This window comes from Cupressus sempervirens, chromosome 5, assembly GCF_028749045.1.
Source record: "Cupressus sempervirens isolate cs-2001-9-10 chromosome 5, ASM2874904v1, whole genome shotgun sequence".
Taxonomy (NCBI): domain Eukaryota; kingdom Viridiplantae; phylum Streptophyta; class Pinopsida; order Cupressales; family Cupressaceae; genus Cupressus; species Cupressus sempervirens.
The window spans coordinates 797,166,527-797,186,963 of record NC_143122.1 but is presented as its reverse complement, the minus strand read 5'-3'; the positions used below and the strand labels follow the sequence as shown (position 1 = coordinate 797,186,963).

The 20,437-nt window shown below is 32.5% G+C and overlaps 1 pseudogene; it reads left to right on the top strand.

Annotated features, from left to right (window-relative positions):
* Positions 1–18,782: 18,782 nt before the first annotated feature.
* LOC149558336 (UDP-glucose 6-dehydrogenase 4-like) lies at positions 18,783–20,143 on the top strand (annotated as a pseudogene).
* Positions 20,144–20,437: the final 294 nt, after the last annotated feature.

Genomic DNA, 20,437 nt, shown 5'->3' with positions numbered 1-20,437 from the left:
TAGATATCCATGTAGACTCTCATGATATGCTCTAGGATCTTGCTGCAAACCATATAAAGCTTTTTATGTAACTTATAGACCATGTCTCTTTTCTTTGGATCAATGAAACCTTCAGGCTAATCAATGTGAAATTCTTCTAAAATTCAACTCAAGAAAGATGATTTTACATCCGTTTGATACACTTTGAATCCTTTAAATGTAACATATGCAAGTATTTTCTTGACACCTTCAAGTTTAGTGAGAAGAGAAAATGTTTCTCCATAGTCTATATGTTCTTCTTGAGTGTATCCTTTGCACACTAGCCTTTCCTTATTTCTCAATACTTCACCATTTTCTTTCAATTTGGTTTTGAATACCCACTTTGTACTAATCACATTTTTGTCCTTAGGTTTAGGAGCAAGATTCCAAATATTGTTCCTTTCAAATTGTTTAATTTCTTCATTCATTGCCTCAATCCAACTTTTATTGTTTAATGCATCTCTAATAGTTCCAGGTTCAAATTTTGTAAGAAAATATGTACCTTTTAGTTAGTCCTTGTCATTGTTTCTCATGTCTAATCTCCAATAATTTTCTCAAGTGCATGATGCCTTCTAACATATCTACCAAGTACAGGTTCCTTCTTTCTAGATTCTAGATTTGTTTCACTTGGTTCACCATGCTCAAATTTTTTGTGAACTTCTGAACTCTGCTTTGTTTCCCTTGTTTGAGACTTAGTTCACATAGACTGTGACTTAGGTTCCTCTTTCTGGGACTTGTTTTGAACTATCTCCAACTCAGGTTGGTCTAGCTACAACTCAGGTTTCACTACATGCTTAGGTAACTGTAGTGGTGTTACATTATTTTTCCCAATCACATTTTCTAGTACATTCAGCAAAGTATCTGGCTCAAAGTAAATAAAATTTCTATAGTCTTTAGGTTCTTTGCCACTTTCTTCTTAACTCTTTTCTACAAACTCATCAATATTTACATGTACACTTTCCATAACCTTATGAGTAGCAAGATTTAAACATTTATATGCTTTTCTCTTGCTAGAGTAGCCTAAGAATATGCCTTCATCACTTTTTACATCAAACTTTCCTTTCCTTGATTCTTTCAATATATAACATTTGCTTCCAAATATTTTGAAATAGTAAATAGTATGCTTATAGCCATGCCATAATTTATAAGGTGTTTGATTTGTACCTTTCTTTAGTTGAACTCTGTTCAAGATATGAACTCCTATGTTGATAGCTACCTTCCAGTATTTTATGGTTGCAAAATATTTATCTATACTTACTATTCTAGCACAATCCATGATGGATCTATTTCTTCTTTCTACTATACCATTTTGTTAAGGTGTACCAGGTGTAGATGCCTATCTTTTAATTCCTCTTTCATTGCATAATTCATTGCATTCATTAGAGCTAAATTCTCCTCCTCTATGTGACCTTAGACATTTTAAACTCTTTCCCATTTCTTTTTAAACTCTACCTAGATACCACTTGAATTTTTCAAAGGCTTTAGATTTATCCTTTAAGTATGTTACTATCATTATCCTAGAATAATCATCAATAATGAAAATGAAGTATTTGTCTCCACTATAGCTTTGTATACCTATTGTTCCAAAAAAATTCATATGAACTAGTTCCAAGACTTCTTTAGTATTGAAATTTTTACTTTTGAAGCGATTTTTATCCATCTTTCCAATCTGACATTTTTTGCATGTGGTCATTTTAGGTTTCTTCAGATTTGAAATGCATCTTACCCTTCTATTCTTTCTTATAGTAACTAGATTATGAAAGTTTACATGACACATCCTTTTATGTGATAACTAACTTTCCTCTACTTGTGCCAAAAAGCATGAACTTTCAGTGAGGTTTAGATAGAATAGATTATTGTTTGTTTGATTGCTCGTTCCAACTAGGCTTCCTTTACCATCTAGAAGCCTAGCCTTCCCATTCATAAATTCTACTTTGTATCCAATGTTATTCAACTGTGCCACACTTAGAAGATTATGTCTCAGTCCTTCAATCTAGTCCACATTGTCACATTTGAGTTCATCAATTAATGTAATACATCCTTTTACCTTCACATAACATGGTTCATTGTTTCCAAATTTAACACTTCTACCAGCATAGTGCTCCCAGTATTCAAACTTAGTTTTATCACTAGTCTTGTGATGAGAACAACCATTGTCTATTATCCATGTGTCATTCTTGCTAACATGAGAATTAAGTTCCATCTTTTCATTATCCTCATCATCTAATTCATCTTTAATACCTTCCCACTAATGCATCCAAAGTTATATCATTTTTGGGATCACATCTCATCTCTTGAATAACTAAACTCCAATTGCATAAGTAGAAAGAAGAGTTCTTAATACCTTGTTGACTATTGTCACATCATCTATTGTTCCTCCTAAATCTTTGATTGCACTCACACTTTCTTTGATTCTTTCACTATATTTTACAATGTTTTCATCTTCTCTTATCTTCATCTAATCAAATTGGCCTCTTAGAATTTTTTCTTTGGCTCTTCTCAGATTGTCATCTCCTCCATTGATTTTTTTTCATATTTTTCCACATTTCATTAGCAATAGGACAATATTTGACTTCATCAAATTCAAAAAAATTGAGAGAAAAATCAATGTCAATCATCATTATGTTGTGATTCATTTTATCCACCATTTGATCCATAGTAAAAGGATCAGGAGGTGCCACATACTAGTTCTCTAGGAAATTTAGGTCTATATCTCCAATGGATCCCAAATGAAGCTTCATGACTACTTACCATACTTTGAAGTTATCTCTATGCAACTGAGGGAATCTCTCTTCTGTAAGACATCTTGATCTTTATCTTAGGTCCTTGAAATCTTTCCTATAAGCACTAGCAATTGTGAAACTAATTGTTGGAAATATAAGAGTAGTAACTGACATAATGCAAGGTAGGAGAATTGCTAAAGGAGATGTCCGAGCCCCAATAAATAACTATACAGTGGAAACACAACAAGAAAGCAATAAAAATGTGAGATCTGATACCAAATCATAACTTCATTCATAAAATAACTCATTACATGCAATATGCCCATCGTTAAGGCCTTCTAGGTTAGGGCCGAATAAAAATAGTAATTACAATATCATTTCTATAAGATCCCACAAAATCAAACTCACAACAATAATCCCAACTAGTCTAGATATGCACTCTGGAAGAAAACCACCAAGGAAATCTTAAGTTGTTCTCACAAGCCCACCAAGAAATCTCCTAGTTTTCCAAGCCACAACTACTAGCTCTTCAAAGTTTTCTCCTGCACTTCATCTTCTTCTCTAAGCTGGATGATAATGACAAAAGACTCTCCAAGGCCCCCTACTCATACTCAACTAAGCCACAAGTTGGCCTAGCAATTACAAAATTAAATAAAACCTTTGCATTAAATGCAAATTTAAGCTATAAGTTGACTCATGACAAACATTAAATACAAAATGTTAACCTATAGTTAACACGTGATAGCTACAAAAAATACTTAGGACAAGCCCTAAGTTTACAAAACTAATTAAATGCACATAGAAGAGATAACCAAGACCACACATAAGTCCACACAAACTCCTAGATCAATCCACATCATGATCACATTCTACATGCATTAAATTTACCACGAACTCTAGTCGGTACCAACACACTCCTGAGTATCAGCAAACTCCCTAGCATTGTTGATCAACCAATACATGCCAAGAAGCCAACACATGTTGAGCACAATAGAGTGTCAAGCAACAATAACTACTAAGCTCTTAAATGACTAAGCCCCTTTAATGACCAAGTACCTTGACCAACACTACATTCAATAATGACTAGGCACCACTCCTTTGGTGATCGAGTCCATAACTTCGAAGAAAAATACCCCCAACATGCAGGATCACAAGCAATCCTAGGATGCTCCTACATCAAAGATTCCAAGTTCAAAAAGATGTTCTAGAAGTTGGAAGAACATCTTCTAGGATTCAACACATAAATCCCAAAATAGCTCATTACATGCATGTCCTCCAAATCTTCAACTTGTATACTATTTCTCATGTTCTTTTGCTTCCTCATATCCATCCTTGGTGTGCTACATGTTTTCTTTCCACACTAATCTCCAACCTTCTCAAAATCTTCCAACTCAATTCAACTTCCAATACTCAGGTTCCTCCTATTGAGCTCTTCATTCTGCAAAGGAATCAAGGAAAACTTCTTGCGACCTTTCTCAATGCATTGTTAACACAATCATGCACAACCCTACAATTGTACTGCCAAGGTCTATAAAGAAACACATGAAAATTGTTCATCTCCACAATATCACACAACACTTGATCCCTATACTGCCCAATCTGGAAATCAACAAGGTACTACTCCCTCACTACTAAAGCATGCTCACTTTGTAACTAGCCAATCCTATAAGGATAAGGATGTCTCAATCTCCTCAAACTCTCAAAAAAAGTTTCTAAACCATCTCCTCAACAACAAGGTTATTAGTACTACCACCATCCATAATCACCTTGTGGACTTTACCACTAGATTTACAACATGTCCTCAATAAAATAGTTCTCTAACAAGAATCTAGTGTTCCTTGACCCACTAGTACTCGTCAAGCCAACAAATTATCTCCTTGCTTAGGCTGACTACCTTAGACTGCAACCTCATTTGCAACAACAATTTTCCTACCAATTAGATGTTCAAAAGATTTTTTTGCTTCTTTTCCACATTTAAAACAATTACCTTTAAACACACCTCCACCTGTCCTCCTTTTTTGATCAATAGGTTTTGGTTCACCTTCTGCACTCAATTTAGTTTGCGCTAAACTATCTAGCTTCTCCTTTCCTCATGGGTTACCTTGATGCCTCCTCTTTAGCTTCTCTTATACTCTCAAAGAATACCAATAAGCATCCTCAACTAAATAAATATTCAACATACCAACCTTATCCTAAATATTAAATCTCAAACCATTAATGTACTGAGCTACTGTTTCTTTTGACAATTCTCTATGCCCAGACTAAATAGTCAACTTGTAGAACTCCTTGGTATAATCCTTCATAGCCATATCCTTCTACTTTAGATTTTGTAACCTCTTAAACAACTCAAGTTCATAATCAGCAGGAATGAACTTAACCTTCAATTAGTCACCATCAATCTCCATCTAGAGATCTTCATTTTACCTTCCTCCTCTTTATCTCTTTGGAGTTCCTTCCACCAAAGAGTAGCATGTCCTTTCAACTTAGTTTGTGCCAAAATTACTCTGAGTAGATCCTTAATATCCTCAAGCTCAAAGTAGTCTTCCAATTCACCAATCAAATCAATTATGTCTTTAGGATTTAAAGTACCTAAGAAATTAGAAACCTCCATCTTATGCTTTAGCTTCAACTGAGATCTAGGTCGAGAAAACTGACTAGTCCTAATTCCAATAGGTCTCTCCACACGATCAATTGGGTCCTCACCACTCAATCCAACAACTTCAAATTCTTCAAAAACTTCATCATATCTACCTTTAGTACCTACATTCCTAGGTACACCAACTAAAGTACTCACAATTTCAGCAATCATATCACTCTTCATCAATAACTAGCTTTAACCTCCTGCATCTCAAATCTAAAATCCTCTTTAACCTTCTCTAAAATTCTTTCTTCCGTGACATCTCTAAGATCATCAATTTCCCTAGGGTCCAATCTTCTCAGAGGCATCTTCCAAGATTTTTGCAAACCTTAAGAAATAGATCCACAAATCTAGAAGATTAACTGGTTCCATAAGATCAACCTTTTCCAACCCACAATCCTAGTGCAAACTACCTTAGCTTCGAGGATCTATCTATATGTTCAAGAACAACCTTCACTCTGATACCACCTAACATAGTGCAAGGAAGGAGAATCCCCAAAGGTGATTTCCAAGCACCAAAAAATTACCACACAATGGAAATACATCAACAAAGAAATAACAATGCAAGATTTGATGCCAAATCACAACTCTTTATTCATAAAATAATTTATTACATGCAATATACAATATCAATTTTTCAAGATCTCACAAGATCCAACTCAAAAAAATATTCCCAACTAGTCTAGATCTACACTCTAGAAGAAAACCACAAAGGAAATCTTAACTTGTGCTCACAAGCCCACAAGCAATCTCTTAGTTTTCCAAGCCACAATCACTAGCTCTTCAAAGTTTGCTCATACACTTCATCCTCTTCTCCAAGCTAGATGATAATGACAAAGGACTCCACAAGACCCCATACTTATACCCAACTAAGCCACAAGTTGGCCTAGCAATTACAAAATTAAATAAAACCCTTGCATTAAAATGCATGTTTAAGCCACAAGTCAACTCATGACAAATAGTAAATATAAAATATTAACCCTCATGTTAACCTGTACTTAATACATGTAAACTACACAAAATACTTAGGACAAGCCTCAAGTTTACAAAACTTATTAAATGCACATAAAAGAGATAACCAAGACCAGACATAGGTCCACACAAAATCATAGGTTGATCCAAGTCATGATCACATGAGCTACATCCATAAAATATACCAAGAATTCTAATTGGCACAAAAACATTGCCGAGTATCAGAAAACTCCCAAGCATTGTCGAGCCACTAATACATGCCAAGCAACCAACACATGTTGAGAACAACAGAGTGTCAAGAAATAGTAACTACTGAGCTCTTCAATGACTGAGCCCCTTCAATAACCGAGCACCACTCCTTTGGTGACTGAGTCCAAAACTCCAAAGCCAAATACCCGCAACAATCAGGATCACAAGCAAGCCTAGGATGCTCCTACATCAGTAATTGAGAGGTGAGAAGTGAATGAATTACCACTAGAGAAATTCCAAATCCCTTATATATCAATACAAAATTCCTTTAAACTCACAACATGGTTGGAACTAGATATTCATTGTAACATGGTTAACAAAGAAATCATATGATAATGATGCTTATTAACATTTGGTGACCTAGTTGAAAAAAGATAAAGCAATAAGAAAATAACATGAACATAAGAGACACCAATATTTAACATGGAAATCTAATTTGGGAAAACCACCAATGCAACTAGTGACAACTTTTCACTCTTTTGAAGTGAGCCCTATTAGGAGCCAACCCTATTAAAGGCTAGAAATCACACTGTTAGGTGTGGCCCTATTAAAGGATTTAAATCACCCTATTAGTAGGATCCTTGTTAAAGGTCATAAGACACTTTAATCCAAAAATATCACTTGGTTAGAGGATATAAAAAATGATTGTTAAGTCAACTCTATTAAGAGATTTCTATACTGCTACAATTGTTAGAGTAACAATGGTTGACCTAATTGACAAAGCAACTAGTTTTGTAGATTTTGATCATTGTTCTAGTTTATCCTCTAGATCTTTCTTAATTAGAATATTATTTGCAACTCCTTGGATGTTCTGCCCTTAATTAGATATCCTTCTTAATTCACACATTATCTTCTTCCACAACCGATTTCTTCAATCCATAACTTGACCTTTCATATATATGAAATCCAATGTCAAGTCAGCTTGAATACCATTACAAATAAACAAATAATATCCACTAAGTTGTCTTTCATAAGTCAATTAGTAAACAAAGTTATTCTACTACAGGTTGGTTGATACTAAAATTGAGTCACTCGGTTACCACTAAGCTCCTTGGTAACCAACTTGACTTAGTTTACACTGAACACCTTTAGTAACGGACCTGATTCAGTTTACTAAGGAATCCCTTTGGTAACTAATCTAGCTCAGTTTACACTTGATCACTGAACTTGACTTGTTCTAAACTCTTGCTCAACTAATACTGGAGTCTTCTAGATTTTGTTCCAATTGGCAATGCTCTATTAGAGTATAACATTGGTGCAACATCAATGACAATTGTATACAATTGGATAATTTTTATCAATAGGTAACACAAATTAGAAAAAAAGTATTAGTCTAGATGGATTTATGATCTGATAGCTTCAAATAAATATGAATTCTTAAAATTATAATGAGACTTAAGGCTTAAACATACATAAAATAATGCATGCTCTATTGGTACTTTATTTATAAGCCCAAAGTTATTAGAATATTTACAACATAAATATAATATGGTATTGGATTTCAATAGGGACTTGACCTAAGGGATTTCATCTTTTACGATCATAAAACCTTACCAAATTTAAATAAACTCTAGGATGAGAGAAATGAACACATAAAATACCCACTTCTGAACATACATCTCCCATAGAAGATAAAAGAGTTTCTTGGTGTCAATCTTATTTAAAGTGTTAATTGGTTTTTTAATTGGTACATCTGGGCCATAGATAAAAGATTCACCCAACCTCTTAGTTATTTAAAATATTTTAACAATATCTTCCATCCTCAACAAAAGAGATCTATAATTGGCTATTATATTATTACTATCTCTAGAGTCAGTGGACATTCTTCACTCTTCTTAGGTGCTAACATAGTTGGTACTACTCAAGGACTAAAATTCTCTAATCAAAAGTACACCAATCAATTCTCGCAGTTGTCTATTTAATTCAACATTTTTAGTAGGTGTATGCTTGTGTGGTACTTTATTAGGAAAACTAACTCCAGGCATCAAATCCATATAGTGACTTGTGCTTCTTACAAGATGTAAACCATCAAGTACATTACCAAGAATGTTGTGTTGAAACCTTTCCAACAATGATTCAATCTGAGCTATATGTTCTAGTTCATCTTATTTCTCAGACTTTTTAGGAACTAAAGAAAAACAAACATTGTGTTCCTTTAGAAAATTTATTACCTTCAAACAAACATACTAGATTACTATGGTACAATGATTCTCATCAAGGTTTTCTACCAAAGGCAACAATACTAGTTTCTTTTCATCAACCCAAATACTATATTGATTCAATCTATGATGATGCAAAAATTATCTCTCAAACTACATAGGTTTACCTAAAACAATATGACAACAATCCATAGGCATAATACTATAGAAGACTTCATCATAATAGTTCCCAAATTTGAATTTAACAAGGCATTATTCACTTACAAGTAATTTATTGTCCTTCTCCATCCAAGCCACATAATAAGGCCTAGGATGTCTCAATATTTGCAAATGCAACTTGTTAATCAGATCCTTAGAGGCCAAATTGTCAGAACTTCCACTATCAAAGATTACTTTAAAATAGTTTCCAGTGATCTTGCATCTAGTCTTCAATAAAATTCTTCTCAAGAAAGTTTCCTCATTAACATTTTCATTCAACAAGATCCTTCTTTAGGTTGGGATGCAGAATCATCTTGGCTTACCTTGTAATCTAGCTTATTTTTTTATCATTTTTCTAGATACTATTGGGTGCCAATTACTATCAAGTGCAAGTTACTATCGAGTGACAGTTACTGTTGAGTGTTAGTTACTGTTGAGTTCTAGTTATTGCTAAGTTCTAGTTACTGTGAAGTTCTAGTTATTGCTAAGATGTCCAAGGTTGTTTAAGTGTTTAGGCATATGTTCCCAATGAATATGATATTTATCGATGCTTGGTTCCTTCTTTGACTAAGTTTATCAATGATTGGTTCTTAGTTTGAGATGACTTATGTATTTAATTTGAATCAATAATTTAATGTCATTTTCTTGTGGTGGCATGTGTGCAATTTTTTTTTAATGCTTTTCACTCTATTATGTAATGATTTAGAATTTTATGTAACCTATTTTGACAAGTATAAAGAGGGGTATTTAGGTTTAGGTTAAATATGACTTAGAGAGTTCAAATCAAATGTTCCTAGAGGAGTGAACTTAGAATCTAGTTCATAGATTTTGAGATTATCTTTTGTATATATCCATAACCTATAAGGACTTATAGTTGGGCATGTATGCTAATAATTGGATGAATCAATAAAAGTGTTTGTTGTTCCTTCTCTCCTTGGTGATGTCTTCTATGTTGTTTCCTTCTATTTTCTTTAATCAACAAAGTGTTTAGATAGTTAGGTGTGCCTTTGGCCCTAGATATTCAAATATCTCCTTGCATTAGATGCTATTAGAGATTTAGATTCATCCTTGGGGATATTAGACCATGTAGAACCCTAAGTTAAATTTGGTTTTAAGTTAGGATATCTACACATTTGACCTATAACTTACTGAGGGTTACAATATTGCAAGAGCCAATTTCTAAATATGGTCTGAGGCTAAGGAAATGTTGGCTCTACTATTATGGACATGTTTAGATAAATTTCATCTAGATTAGATGTTGTGGAGAAAATATAGAGGAGAAGAGCACATCTTGATGATGTGAGTGATGATGAAGGAATGACACTAAACCCTAATCTAGAACCTAATGAATATTAGGATGAGGAAATACTATTTAGAATGTTGTTTAGGCCCCATTGAAAGCTTGTTGTTAAACTTGATTCTTATGATGGAAAATTGGAGACCAATTTCATGTTAGATTAGATATTTTATATGGAGAAGTTATTTGATTTTGAAGGTAGTTCTGATAATAGGAAGGTGAATATTGCAGTGACTAGGTTGAAAGGGCATGCCTCACTATGGTGGGAGCATTTTCAAACTGATAGAAAAAGAAGAGGAAAAGAGAATATCAGGACCTAGTTTAAAATGGTGTACAAGGTTAAGAAAAAGTTCCTTCCTTCTAATAATCAAGTTAGTTTGTTGAGGAAGATGCAAAATTTTAGTCAAGAGGACATGACTTTGAATGAGTATACTGAGGAATTCTATACATTGGACATCATATCTAAACATGTGGATGATGAGGTTGAGAAAGTTATAAGGTATCTAAATGAATTTTAGATATGGAATTCTATAATAATTTGGTATAGCTCTGATACCATGTAAGAATTTTCCTTAGGAAAAAATCACCCAAGATCAAGGAACTCAAGCACAAGCACAAAAATGGACCAATAAAGTATGATCAGAATAACAATATGAAATTGTATTCATGTAAATGTATGTCATGTGTACATACAAATTAGGAGTCCATGTATATAAAGGCCTCTAAGGTGCATATAGAATGTCTCTAGAATGAGATAGGAGATAAGAAGTACAACTAAGCACATGTCCACCAGAAGTGGAATATCCTTCATTGTGCATGAATACACATGCAACAATGAGAGGATAAGTATGACAAGGTTTCTCTCATATAGAGATGTTGTAGAGACAATGTGCTTAATTAGAGTGCTAACTCCTATGTTGTAGACACCATGTGCATAAAAGAGTTGCTAACTCTTGTGTTGTCAACAAGACAACTCATAAGAGTATGCATACTTCTAGGTGTCTGACTTAATAAATAATATAATACTACATTTATCCTAAGTAAACTTAAGTAAAGTGTAAATAATAATTATTTACACTAACACCCCCCCTTAAGTGAAACTTAGGGGAATGCACTTAAGCTTACAAAATCTATGATGAGATGCATAATGGGTCACAACTACTAGGCCATGTTAGGTACCCATGTACAAAATAAAATGCAATCTCTCATGAAGTGGAGAAAGAGGGAAAACCTCATGGGAAAAACTCCCCTCGAAAAAGAGAGATAAGTACAATAAAGAAGATGAGAGAGAAGAAGATCTCAAAAGAATTCTTTCATGGTATCAAAGCTATACCAAATTCTTACAAATTCAAGATGATATAACACTAGTACATTTTGGCAAATATGTGGCTATATGACTAAAAATTTTAGTCATGCTACTAAATTTTTAAGTCACGTGACTAAAATTGATCACATTCTAGTATTTGTTTGCAATTTACAAGCATAAGTGACTAAATGCATGACTAAGTTGGTCACTAGGTAAAATCGCAAGGTCAACCATATAGAAATGACTAAATAAGTGACTAGATAATTAGTCACCCAAATGCAAGTGACTAAATTAACTTACCTAATAAATTACTTAATAAGTGACTCACAAATAATTTGTCATTTGTAATTTCTCCCTTAAAATTTTCTAAGGTTTATTTATTAATGGATTAAGATAATTTTATTTTCTATAGTCCATTCATGGCCCTTGGAGCTTCTCTTTCTAATACTAATTGTGATTTCACTTTCCATCTTCCAAATAAGGAGTACACTTTGTTAAGTGGCTTGGCTTAGGAGATTTTATTCGACGATCATCTAGAAGATAACTTTTTCTTTTAGAGTATAATGTAGTTATTCTACAATATTATAATGTTATGATAATACGGGTTATCTAATTATGTATTAATTATTTTCAAACAATTATAAGCATTAGTTAGGCAATGCCTAGTTCCACTTAATTATTATGTCCTTCAAATAAATAAATCAAGAAAAATAATATAATATAGTCATGTCATCTCCAATCACACTCCTCCTTAAAAGAGATATTTTGAGATAAAATTAATAATTTAATTTAAATATTTAAGTTATTACTTTGATTAGTATAAAGAATTTAGATTATTCTGTAAAATTAAAACTCAGTACAATAACTACAAAATTGTAAAAACTATCACAATTAATTAATATTTATTATTATAACTAAAAATAATTTTTGATATTTATTTTCTATAATCATTAAAAATTGGAAAATTCAAGACATCTTATTATATATACTAAAAGAAAAAAATACATTATTACTATTTAACCATTGTTCTCTGTAAATATGTATGCATTATCATTTGTCTATAAATACTCATTATTTAATAATTACAATTAATTATTATTACAATAAAAAATATTATAATTGATATTTATTATTTTGAATTAAACTCATTGATTTTTCTTTTGAGAAAAGAGGGAAGACACGACACTTCAATTTTCATGCTAGAGATGGGAGGAAATGATCATTTTCATATGGGCGGGAAATCAAGTGCTTAATCTTCTTACTCCATCATAGAGGGAATTCAACTAGAATTCAACCAATTTTCCCTCCTCTAATCTATGCAAGGTTAAAGCTAAAACAATGGTAAGATGCTAGGTTTATTTTTCTAATTACATCAATTTTTGTTGTTTGTTTGTTTATGATATGGCCATGCTGATGTGGTGACTAACATGAATAGGTTCCTATGCTTGTCAATGCATCAAGTTTTCTTAGCTAAGATTGGGCCAAGATTAATTTGAGCATGAATGTATTTAGGTATATTTTTTATTTCTCTTATCTTCTATCAATCACCTTTTTATTTAAACTTTTCCACACCTATGTGCTTGTACATAGATTTATTTGAAAGAACACAAGTTGCAAACATGATGTATCAAAAAACACAATATTATTAGAAATGCTTAATCTATACTCATATATTACCTATAGGAAACAACAAAATATTTTCTTAAAACTACCACATGTATAACTGCAATAAGAATAACTAGAATCTGTATAGATTGATTTGCAAGATCGAGTCTATGGACTTAATCATGCCCTAACATGGTACTTAAAAATTTTGCAACTCCTATTGACTTAACCATCTTCTTTAGTTCTCTAGTATTCTTTGAAACCTTGAGCATGTCAAACACCACCATCTTATAGCCCTCTCAAATCCTACAAGGCTATTGCTCACTTCTGTTAAGTAGACAAAGCCAATACTCTTAATTATGGCTTCCAAGACCTTCTTCTTGTAACTGATCATAGTTAGCTTCTCACATTGAATCCACGTGCCAAGTGTTGCATGACTTTCTAGAATCTTATGGCAATAAAGGAAATTCTTTTTACTCCCTAATGGCTAGGATTGAGGCCTTATTATACATGAAATGCATTAGAAACTTACATCTTGCATCCATGAGTTTCTAATTTGAGGGTTTTAAGAAATTTGAGTTAAAAGAAGATATCTCTCACTATACTCAATGAAATAAAGTCATTCAAAAGACTAAATACTCTTATCTCATCCATATGTCCTCCTTAAAAAATGATCTATCAAAATAGTAATGTTTGGATTGCTGAGAACACTAAGAAATTGACTATCACAATGAATGAAAATTAGAACACTAGAAAAGCATGTCTCTTATTGGTTTCAATTATTATTACATTATTCAATAATCTACCCTACTACTTACCTCGAGATTTCATGTCCCTATAAAGCCTCTCTTATATTTACCTTACCAATCAAGTGCTCGTAACCTTAGTTGTTGATTTAGGATATGAATCCAATTTAGGCATGTGAATTGGATCCATGGATTTGTGATTTTTTCCCTACTTAGGATTTGTGAATATATATGTGTAGTATATATACAAAAAAGCAAAGAAATATACATAATTCTTAAACTAAATCATTTCAAAATAGAGAGAAAATGTGAGATTAAATGTGTTTACATGTTGAATAAAATGGTCTTTTTTGGGGTTGGGAGTGAAAATATATATTAAAAAATACAATATTTTCAAGTAGGGCCCTCCTTTTACCCCCCATTGCACACAAATTCTCATGGATTTGTGCTGGATACTTGTGCAACTACCTGAATTTGAGATTGTTTTAGGCAGGGTCCATGATCCTACATGTGGATCTATTGAGATCTATGAATTGTGGATCCCAAAAAATGCATAGGTAGGATCATAGAACCTACCCAGATCCTCATGAACCAACACCCAAATCAGGATATTACTAATTAGGAACAACTTCACATCAAAAATCCTTTTCTCAGATACTAACTAGATATTACTAATTAGGAACAACTCAAGGTTCATTTACCAACTCCCACACCCACCTTAATTCATATGCTAGTTACACCCAACCTCTAATAAAAAATGAGGTGTTGATCACTTGATTTTTTTGGCTATCATGACCCCACATTCTATTGGACAGTTTATGTATATAAGGATCCCAAAACTTGATCAAAATCTTGACTCTAGTATTGTCCATATAACAAAATCAAACTTTGCATTGAATAAAATCACCACCACATCCCCACCGCCTATCAATTCATCTATACACATTCCTACTTTGGGTTCATAGAAAATAAAGACTTCTACTATCCTAATTATGTCAACATGACAGTCAACAATAACTTAGTGTTCCTTCATTCTATTATAGAAGACACAATGAAAACACCCTAAGGCTCTGTCCCTCCTTGCAACCATGAGAGGCCTACAAACCTTAGTATTTCTCATATAAATTTGAAGCCAAAATGAATTTAATACTAGTAGGTAGCATTTCCTATAAAAAATAGTCCTTGCAACATTCCACCATCTAGAAACTAGATAAGGGTGGTATTGTTTAGAAAACCCAGTAAAATTTTAAATTTTGGTCACATGATCTATAATTTTACATAACCAAGACCTTCTTCCATACATCTTTGGAGGAAAAATCTTCCCACTAGGCATTCACATGTTTCCTATGCTTAACTAGATATCCCTTATCAGTAACATTCACTACATACTTAGTAAGTTGAAGACAAGGTAGATGAATGAGCTTGTATGTGTCCCCTACAAAAACTTTCTCTTTGACAACCTCTCTTCATATACATCTAATCTGATCCTAACCTTTATGTCCTACTCTCAATCAATACCTTTTTTTGAGGCACATTAATCCTTGGAGCTAGGCCAGTCAATGAATGTAATCTACTTAGTAAGTGCATTAAGAATGATAACATATTGAATGGTTGAATGTATTTCCTACTAAAAGCATAGGATAAGTTCAATAAATATTGTTCAAATTTGTATCTAATGAATAAATTTTCTAATGAGCTAGGTTTTCCTACTAACTATTTAGGTCATTACTTAAATGGTATCTTTTTGATGTTTCAGTAGATGGTATAAAATAGAAACATAAAAAAATGGAGTGAAATAGATAGCTCCATTAAGCATGCCCATGCCAAAAAATATTCCTTCCTCTCATGCAATCACCCAATGCTTATCCAAGCTTCAAGAAAGTCTATGTAGAAATAGTACATGTACCCCTTGAAACCACAAAAATCTATGTAAAAATACCATCAATTGCACCTTAAGAACACTGCAACCCTTGTTGCATTTGAGAAGCACAATTTGTGGCACCAATATTTTTGGGATGACTTTCTGTCAGCACTAAGTTTCTACATAAAGAAGCTAAAAATGAGAGAGAACACTTGACCCCAGTTTTAAGATAATTGAACTTGTTCTATGGGTTGATAAATTATTCCCATAGCATAGGTACAAGTTTTTCTTCACAGTCAACATTCTAATGTTATTCTGTATATATCAACCACTAAGATGGCCAAAAAGAAACAACTACATTACCTTAGACAAAAAATTGATCATAGGCTTTAGAAGCACTATTTACCATCATTTTTTAGACAATTTATTCATTACCATATTTTTGAATGGAACTCACACTATTTCTTGTAATGACAAGCAATTATATAGGGAAATGAAAAGAGGTGTAAACTCAAGGAACTAGAGCATGAAGTATGAGGTCCTAAAAGATAGATGTATAAGTTATGAGTCCAAACTAGGATTTGCAATGAGACTAGATGGCACTTAATTATTAACTAAGAAGATAAATGAGTCTAAGCAAGATGTACTCCAGAGAACCTTCACAAATACAATCTGTCAAAATTTCAAATCCACAACATCACACTTTTAAGTCAACTAATTTACATTTAAATGAACTATTCAAAAGTAAAAAACATTTCAGAAAAAGAAATCAAACCTACTTGGAGAAATTTATTTTGCAATTGACCTATCAAAATGATGGAAATATCTCAGACACTTTCATCTCTATGAGAAATATTTTTTATAAGGAAGCATGCATGTGTTGCAAGTACAACTTCACTCTTGGCTACCTTGTCTCTAGTTGTTGTTATTCTCTCATCTTATAGATAAAGAAAAATTTACTCATTCTTCCATGCTTCCTCTTAACGTTTGAACTCTCCTTCCATAGATATCACACATGGGATCTATAATAAATGTTTTGAATGATATCTTATATTCATTTAAAACTACCTTGAATTTGACCTTGATGAGTTTCAACTCCATTATTGTGGATGAAAATATCCATTCCCAATGTTCATGTCCCTTTGAAATTAAGAGGTTTACACCAAGGATGATGACGTGTATCAAATTCTTTTATAGTCTTCAAATATCCTTCAATGCTATCAAGTTTCATTGATTTTACAAATTCCCAATGACTTCTCCTTCCAGTTATAGCAAGTTTGATATGGTCTATTTTGATTCTAAAAATATTAGAATGTTCAAAATCCTATGACTTGCACCCAATAAAAATAGGGACAACATATGCATATGATTTATTCTTCCTTGCCTTTATTTGTATGAGAGATTCCTCACTATCTATGATTTTGATCTTAATTTCTGCCTACTACTTCAATCAATCCTATTGAATTTATGAAGATATTAGTAATGATTGGTTCATATGTGAATAGATACAAACCATCCTTTTCATTTTACATAGGTTATTAATGGCTTCAAATCAAATGATGTGCATATTACTAACTCCATCATGACCCATAATTTATGACTCATTGACTTCCTCCACTTGTTTCTTTCATTCATAAATCTCGACTATTCTATGCATGTAGAGTGGAATAGTTATAACTATTAGAAACAATAGTTTCTTAGAGCATATCTCCAGACACCTCATTTTTTCCTAACTAGCAAGTCCCCAAGAGTTTGAGGTTGCTAGTTTTCTAAGGAAATAATTTTTCTTACACTTTCATTATATGAAGCTAAATTAGTGATATTGTGTGTTTTTCCTATTTTCTAAATTGTAATTTGAGAAAACAAAAAGTCATATGCTTCAAATTGCAATGTTGGATGCCAAATAGAAATTTGGGCAGTTGCAAGTTACACAATCTGGAACAATGGGTAGTATCACTCTCTTTTTATCAATTATTTCTTATTAGTAACTCTTTTAGTGCTTTGATTGTTATTATTCATGCAATCATTCATTTTTCAATTTAAAGCTAACTAGGCCTAACTCTCTGATGGATGGAAGAAAAAATGTTCTTTTGTTTACTCTTAGCTGGAACTACATTTTAGTGAGTGATGTGTCAACCATTATTACTGGGGCAGATGTTACACAAAGTTATTTTGAATCCAAAATTATAGAATACAATTTATATATTTTCTTGTTTGAATTATAAATACTAGAATTTTGAACCTTGAGTTTTCATGTTTAATTTGTAAGTTGTGTTTAACTAACACCATGCTATTTATTTATTTTTTAATTTAATTTAATGCTGGTTTTAACTACATTTAATTTAGTTCATGAATTAAAAAAGTAAATTCTTTTGTGGTACAATAAGAGTCACCCATATTACATAGCTCTTTTTGGCAAGAAGTTTTATATGAGATGGCATTGGTGAATGAGGATTCCAATATAGGAGGAGCCAAACGGATGAGGAGACTTTGATTATTAAGGTATGTTGTTTAAATCTAGTATGTCCTTAGATTGCTGATGAGCCTTTGATTATTAAGCTATGTTGTTAAAATCTAGTATGTTCTTGGGTTGCTGATGGTTTTTGTTTTCATTCATGTGGTTGTAGACATCCTTCCTCCCTCCTCTCCTCTTCTCATTTTTTCCCTACTTCCAACCATTATTCTACTTGATCCTTTCTTTTAGCTTTTGTTACAATTTTACATCTTCCCTCGTATGTCCTATTCTCTCATATTTTCTTTATTTTCTTTATGGTCTTACTATAATTCCCAAACATATTGAATTTGGATCTATGAATTGATCCATCAATGTGTTGTTTGATGATTCTACTGCTCACTCAAATTGTAAGCTACATAAAATACCAATATTTGTATGGTTGTAAGATCACCTATTTATTTGTTTTATGCTACATAAATTAACTATTATTCTAAACTCCATATTATGAAGTAGAAGAGAAATTTATTTTCTTCTACAATGAAAGAGGAGTTAAAGATGATGAAAATCTACTGCCTTGGAGCTAGATATGAAGGGGGCCCAACAATGGTTGTCATTACAATGAAATGCCCTTTTATTGATGTAGCAGTCTTAGATATTTCAACAGCCAAAATTTCTACCTAGAATAGTGACCAATTGCCCATTTATGGGGCTGGGCTTCATGAGGTTGTAAGAAATTGTAGGGGAAAAAACCTCATTTTTAGTACTGATTTACAAAAGCATATCATTGAAGCAAACATTGTATTCATTTTAGTCAATACCCCAATAAAAGTTGGATGTTTTGGGGCTGAAAAAGCTATAGATCTAAGCTATTGGGAAAGTGTTGTAAGAATGATTGCAAATGTTTCAATTGAAAAGGTTCTCATGCATAAAAAGAAGGGATTAAAATTTTAGGTTCTTTCAAATCCAAAGTTTTGTTGTAGAAGGGAGTGTTGTTCAAGATCTTTTCAATCCAGAACTTTTGGTCATTGGAGATAGAAAGAGTCCTCAAGGGTAGGAAGTAGTTAAACATTTGAGAGAAGTGTACAAAAATTAGGTTCCTCAAAAAAAGATCACTAGTACAAATTTATTGTCTGTAGAAATCTCCAAAATTGCTGAAAATGCACTTTTGGCTCAGAGGATTTCATCAATGAATGTGATTTTTGCTTTGTGTGAAGTAGTTGAGGGAGATGTTATAGAGGTTGCTAATTCCATCAAGAGGGATTCAAGAATTGGGCTAGATTTTTTGAATGCCAGTGTTGGCTTTGGTGGTTCAAATCTGAAGGACATTTTGAACTTGGTTTACATGTGTGAATGTAATGGGCTAATTAAGGTACAAAACTACTAGAAACAAGTTATGAAGATAAATGATTATCAGAAAAGATGATTTGTGAATAGGGTAATTTCCTCAATGTTTAATACACTTGTGGGGAAATGGGTTTCCATTCTTGGGTTTACATTCAACAGGGGCATAGCTGGTAATCTAGCAATTGATGTATGTAGGAGTCTTATTGAAGACCAAGAAACTATTAGCATTTATGACCCACAACTAATAGAGGAATGAATTCTAAGAGCCCTTTCCATGAAAAAATTCATTTGGGATCATTTAATCAGCCCTTCAACTATGAAATAAGTTCAAGTTGTTTGGGATGCCTATGAATCTACAAGGGGTACTCATGGAGTGTGCATTCTAATGAGGAGGGATGAATTTAACATTCTAAACTACCAGAAGGTCTATGATAGTATGTAGAAACCTACTTTTATTTTTTGATGGGCCCAACTGTATGGATGTACAAAAGCTCAGGGAGATTGATTTCATTATTTATTCCATTGGTAAGTCTCTAGATCCTTGGTTGAAAGATCTTACCCCAATGCTATAGAATATTCATTTTATTTCTCTATTCATATTTGTATTATGACTATTGCTTATGATTATGGAGTTGAATGATCAATGAATTTCTATTTTTAACTTTTAAAAAAAAAAACAAAAAAAATAGTGATTCTAATAAATTATCCATTATCAAATAGGAATTAAATGATTATTTATTTGTTCTAATATAAATCTATACTTTTCATGTATGCAGGTGATTCAACCATCAAGTTAGATCCTAATTTCATAGACATCCTTTTAGAGTTAGAAGAGAAGTATTATGAATTGGTAAGGTATTTCATTA